Genomic DNA, 6,580 nt, shown 5'->3' with positions numbered 1-6,580 from the left:
GGTCCCTGGTGGAGGGGCTGGGCTCTGACAGATCAGTTTCAAGTTTCTCTGTCTTTATTTCTATCACTCTGCCCTTTCCAGAGCCTCACCCCTCCACACACACACACACACACACACACACACACACACACACACCTATTCAGCTGTCAGGGGCTCCAAGTGAGTCTTCCACCTCCTTTTCCTTTCATGAATATGTGCTTACTATGTCCTTATCATCCTTATCCCAGATATTACAAGAAACAGCAGTGAATTAACAGATAACAAATCTTCATTCTCAGAAAGCTTCTCTCTAGAGGAAGGACACAGACACATGTCAGTGTGTGATAAATTAAGAGAAAAGTTAATCAGAGAGGAGAAAAGGGGGAATGCTGGTGATAATAGGTGGGGAGGGGGTTGCAATTTTAAAGAGAGGTCAGGAAAGGCCTTGCGTTAGCAATTTCTATTCAGCTCTTTCTCTGTGGCAGCAGACCACCTGCTACCCACCGGGTAGTGTCAAGTAAAAATGAAAGGCTGTGACGCTCGACCTTGTGAGCTCAAGCTAGCGCCTTTCTGGCACACCTTGACTGTCTCCTCAATGGAATGACCCCAGTGACCTTCTCCCAACACAGAGGCGGTCACATCGCTCCCCTGCGTAAAAACCTGTGGTGACTGTTCAGTATCAATTCTAGCTCCTTGCTGCTAAAGCCTTTCTGATCCCATCCCAGCTCCAGTCATGTCCAGCCATGGCTGCTCCTACTTGCCTTATCTAGGGAGCCACAAAGCCCAGTTTTTCTGGGAGTCTTGGTTGATGCCTGTCACCTTGCTGTCATTATTAAGAGAGTGCCACTCTGCCCTCAAAAGCATCCCAATTTGGACAATATGCTCCACGGTCACAGTATTTGTTAGCGCACATCTACTATGGCTTCAGTGATGCAAAATACTCACTGTGGCTCAAAATTCTTTCCAGATTCTTTGCTGTGTTTGAGCGTTTCCCTCAATCTGGGTTACCCTGTCCGTCCCACCTGTGCACTGAAATTCTCTTTTTCCTAAAAGTGAGCTCAGATGTTACTTCTGCCTGATTTTGGGACTACCTCCTAGCCCACCTCCCCCTGGGCAGCCATCCCTTCCTCCAGCCCAGAGCTGCTCACCATTGTCCTCTTCCACTCAGCACTGGGGGAGGCTGTACCTGTTTGATCCTGGCCTACCACTGTGTCGGCACCAGGGCAGGTACCAAGTGTGGACTGGGCTGAATTCAATGTGGTTTGGTCTCTAGCTTGCAAAGGCAGTGGCTTAACGGCCTAAATGCTCCCAAGGAAACTGCTAGAACATGAAGACTGGTTTGATCATACCTTTTAAAAAATATATATCACATAATTTCTTAAACATAATGTGAATCTGGTGCCCCCACAATGGGTCTCTTGTTGACTGCACTTTAATTTCCTCACAGGTTCTCCTGCACCTTAACTATGAGATGGCTCATAGTCCAGCTCCACTGACTCCTAGGGAAGAGCCTATGACATGCATCTTAGCTGTGAGCCTTAAGCCAGGAATCACAAGGAATATTCTCAACACTGGAGGACTGGAATGGAAGCGACCTGAGGCCTGGGGAGAAAAGAGTGTGTGTAGGGCCAGGGGATGGAAGCATCTCTTATCCAAAAGGTGACCTGAGAAGTTTCTAGAAAAGCAAGCATCCAAAGAGAACATTTTTCCCACAGACTTTTTTTTTTTTTTTCAGGTAACTTGAAAGACAAAAGGGACTCTTCTCATTGGTCCTACTCAAGGAAGGACCGCGAAGGAGGTTTACCCAATAGCTTTAAAGGAAAAAAAAGCCAGCAAAAAGAGGCTGTGGCAGTGGACTCAGCACTAAATATGTTGAAACCCGGTTTACCCTTCATGCAAGTATCTGTTTATCCAGTCATAGCCACACAAATATGGAATGCCGCCATATTGGGCCAGGCACTGTGCTAATTATGTTCTCAAAATACAACTGGTGAGAAAAATAAGAGACCCAGTTCACACCAGTGTAGTGCAGAAACCCAAAGACTGTTATAATACTCGTTTGAAACTGCAGCAAGGCCAGGAAGGAATCTTACATAGAACTCTGTGGGGTCTCACAGTGCCAGGGACTGATGGAGGTTCGCCTGAGGAATGGACAGGTGAACTGCGGGCTTCTAGGTGAATGGGAGTGAACAGGGTCTGAGGTGTGGGGAGAAGGTGGCCCTGGTGCACATGATAGTGTGGGGCAAGGTCTTGTGCTCTAGAGGTGATGGCGCATCAGGGTAGCCTCAGAGTCCAGAGACCATGGAGGGAGCAGGACCTGGAGAGGAAGCTGAGGGAGGAGAGGCCAGATCTCAGGGATCTGTCTTTACACCATGAGCAGGAGGTGGCACAAGGGAAGTTTTAGCATCAGGGTGGGAGTGGAGAGTATATATGCGTCACCTGATCACATATAGACTTTGAAAACTTCATTCTAGCTGCAGGGAGAAAAGACTTCCAAGTGGAGATCACTTAGAAAACTCCTGCAAGAATCCAGGCAAGAGACGGGTGGGAGTTTGCACTGGGGGTGGTGGCGAGGCCATCTGGTAAGCTGGTTCAGCAGTGTAATCCTATAAAGAAGATATTAAGACTTAAGGCTTAGGATAAATAAACCTGCCGAGTGTCTGATTGACAATAAATGCTGAATATGTATGTCATTTCCTTCCCTTCTAAGATGAGGCGGGCACCCTTCCCTCAGCTGAGCCTCTGGGGCCTGTGAGCTTTGCTTTTTCAGATGATTTTTGTTATATTCACAAGAGCAACTCTGTTTTTGGAGGGAAATGGGGCCAGGAAGCAGCCTGAGACACATTGTAAAGAAGTTCCTTTCCAAAATATTTTTGAAGTGGAGAGAGAAAGGCCAAACTATATAGATCTTGGAAATATCACTGCCACACCCATCAGTGTGAGGTTCCACAGGTAAAAAAAAAAAAAATGACACTGGTCTCAGCTGGGTGTGGTAGTGCATCCTTGTACTTGGGGGACTGAGACAGGAGGATTTCAGATTCAAGGTCCAGCTTTAGCAATTTAGCGAGACTCCCAGCAACTTAGTAAGACCACGGTTCAGGAAAAAAAAGGAGCTGGATGTGGTGAAACACACCTGTAATCTCAATAGTTGCGAGACTTAGACAGGAGGAAGATCATAGATTCGAGACCAGCTGCAGCCACTTAGTAAGACTCTCAGAACCTAATAAGACCCGATTTAAAAGTAAAAAAACAAATAAACAAATAAATAAATAAACACTAGGGCTCAGCATGTAGCTCAGAGGTAGAGTGACCCTGAGTTCAATCCCCAGTAGCAAAAATAAAGGTAGGGGGAGATTGGGAGGCTGGGGTTGTAGCTTAGAGGTAGAATGACCCTGGATTCAATCCCTAGTACCAAAACAAAACAAAATAAAACTGGTCTCTGCTCATGTTAGGGAGGGTCAGCACCTCCAGCTAAGAAGTCTTTGGACTCCTGGGCATGCTGTCATTTCTAAGGCTTCCTTGGAAAAATATTGTTTCTCTTGTGGCCAATCGGGTAATGAAAGTTGCATAGGACTGCGATCGAGTAGCTCAGATAAAAGTCTCTTGTATTCTTCCCCCAGTGTGCAATATCAGATGACATGCTCTCCCAATGGTATGAAGAGCAGTCACCCTTCAGCTCAGCAGAGGAAAAGAGGCCTCTGTGCACTCAGCTGGAACACAGGCCTCAGCCCTGGCTGGCACAACTAGACAGACCTACCCATTTGCATGCATCAGATGGTGTAATCGTAAGCCTGGTCAGAAATGCTTCCAGCTAGGAGGAAAATGCAGTTCTGCTATTTTTCCCTTGCAAAGAAACAAACCACAAACAACGAAGAGCTCATCTTTATGCCCTGAGAGCAAATCACTCATTCCTGGAGACAAATTTGGGCAAGAAAATCTTGCAAAAGTTAACTGTAACAGAAGTAATCACTCCCTTAAATGCCTGTAGCCACAAGAGAAAATCACACTTCCTTTTAGTACCCAAATAACGATACCATTAACCCCAGCAGTGTGACTGTCAATAGAGCTCCCTCCAGCGTGACCCTTGGTTATTTCAATGAGCAGTTAAAGGGGCGCCCCAATCCCGTCTCCCAGGTGCAGACACCTGGCAGCAGGCCCCTCCTCTCGTCTAGGTTGTCTGCCACTCATCCCAAAGCATCTCTTCTGTCTCTCTGTCATGCAGACCCACCAAAGAGGCTCTTTCTCTAAGTGGCCAGGAAGCCACTGGAAACTTCGAAGCAGAAAAGCAGCACGTTGTGTCTCATCTCTCAACAAGTCTCCTTGTTGCTGTGTTAAAAACCAACTGTAGGGGGAGAATGGCAGCAGGGAGACTTATAGAAAAATCTACTGACCTGCAAGTATGAGAGGAAGGGCTCCGACCAGGATGGTTGCTGGGAGGTGGTGATGTGTGTATTAGAATCTTGGGTATATTTTAAAGTGAGAAAGGGTAGGAATTTCTGATTAGAATGAAGGGGGAAAAGAGGACCCGAGGAAGACTCCAGGTCCTCAGGCTAAAGACTAACCTGGATGGAGAGGCTGTCAATTGACCTCACATTTCCTGAGTAGGACATTAGCTCTGTTCATCTTGGTTGTCCCAATGAACACCACTGTTGTCACTTACTAGTAATGAAGCTAATTGGGGCCTAGGAAGACTTTTACTACTTGATTTCCTGAAGATTACATTTACTTCTAGCAAGCGGGCTGTAGTCACTTGTCAGGTCAATAAGAACACATACTAATTTTTTTTAAGATAACAATTTTTCAGGCAAACTTTCTGATTATGATCTAATAACATTAAAAATAAATTATTAAGCCAAGCATGGTGGCACACACATATAGTCCCAGTGACTCAGGAGGCTGAGGCAGGATCACGGGTGTGAGGCCAGCCTGGGCAACTTAGCAAGACCCTATTTCAACATACAAAATGGAAAGAACTGGAGAAGTAGTTGAGTTGTAGAGGATCCCTGGGTTCAGTCCCCAATACTGGTGGGGAGGGACAACCCACAGACTAAGAAAACTTAATTATAATTGTACTACATGCGTTGCTGACAAGCAGTGAGATTCACAACTTACACATCACAGACTTGTTTCACTCTTTCATCATTTCTTGACTCATTGTCACAATCTTAACTGGGCTGGGGATATAACTCAGTGGTAGAGCTCTTGTCCAGCATGCATGAGATTCTAGCTTCAATCCCTAGTGCTGCTTAGTAAGTTTAAAAAATATAAATTTGGTCATTTCTACCCTCAACATTCAGGTGGACTCAGGTGAACACAGATAGCACATGTGGATTACAGAGCTGTTGGACAGAGAACAGCCAGCACCCTGGTCCCACAAAGGTGGACCCAACAGTGTGTGTCTCTTGAGAAGACTACAGTCTACTGGGGGAGTAAGTTGTGGAAATGGGCCTTTGCTTAGGCAATGTGCAGGTGGAAATAAACTGAGGTGAGCATGGAAAAAGGGAACTGCTGAAGAGTCAGGAAGGTCACTCTGGGTACATAGGCAGAAGGATCACACGTTCAAGGCCAGCTTGATGATTTATGGTGAGACCCTATCTCAAGAAAAAAAATATTATATTTTTTTACCTTGTGGTGCTGGCATTCTACCTCTGAGCTATACCCCCCCCTGTCCTATTTTTTATTCTTTTTTTATTTTGAAACAGAGTCTTGCTAAGTTGTGGAGGGCCTCACTAAGTAGCTGAAGCTGGCCGTGAACCTGTGATCCTCCTGTCTCAGACTCCCAAGTACTGGGATTGAAAGCATGTGCCACCATGCCTGGCTAAGAATAAGTATTTTATTTATTTATTTATTTATTTATTTTTAGTTAAACAATGATTTTATTGCTTGAGTACATATCTATGTACTCAAATCTATGCCAGCAGGGCAGAGGCTGTGGATGACTCATGTTTCCACTTTGGGGGAAGAACTCATTTGGTCTTATAATAACAAGCCAATCGATGAATTCTGCTTTCTATCAGAATCAGACAAAATTTAGCATCCTTATTCTTTCTGTTCCTCTCAAGATGCTTTCAAACAGCAACTGCTTTCTTAATTAAATGGTAGAGATCCTCAAGTAGATCAGGAGCAATTCCTTTGGACTTCAGGATTCTCAAGGTTTTGTAGCCTGTCACAAAATGCAGTTGTGCCACGCCATGTGAGTCCCTCAGGATCACACAGATCTGTGAGGGAGTTAGACCCTTCTTTGTCAGTTTATAAATCTGCTCCTTTATGTCGTCAGATGTCAACTTCAGCCAGAAGGGACGCTGCAGCAATAGGCCAGAGCTGACTGTGACAGGCCCTTCCTGGGAGCGTGCACGCGACTCATGATGGAGGCAGTCTGGCAGCAAAAAGAGAGCCAGGGTGGAAAGGCCTCAGGAAATCACCCTTTATGTAGGAAGTCAGAATAAGTGCTTTAATAAGCACTACAAGTGATTCCCTTGCACATTGCAATTTGAGAACTACCAGTGGAAGATGCAGCTCGGAGAAATATAAGTTAAGATTAGTACATTTTGCACTTATTCTTTATTCCAGTACCATCCATAGGTGGCACTCCTATCATCTG

At 45.4% G+C, this 6,580-nt stretch overlaps 1 pseudogene across 1 annotated transcript; it reads right to left on the bottom strand.

Moving 5' to 3' along the window:
- Window positions 1-5,888: 5,888 nt before the first annotated feature.
- On the bottom strand, window positions 5,889-6,343 carry LOC308263198 (small ribosomal subunit protein uS15-like; annotated as a pseudogene). The gene has a single exon. The product of its transcript is annotated as a small ribosomal subunit protein uS15-like (transcript).
- Window positions 6,344-6,580: the final 237 nt, after the last annotated feature.

This window comes from Muscardinus avellanarius (genome assembly GCF_963383645.1).
Source record: "Muscardinus avellanarius genome assembly, chromosome: 1".
In the NCBI taxonomy this organism is placed as follows: Eukaryota; Metazoa; Chordata; class Mammalia; order Rodentia; family Gliridae; genus Muscardinus; species Muscardinus avellanarius.
This window is presented reverse-complemented; position numbering and strand designations above follow the sequence as displayed.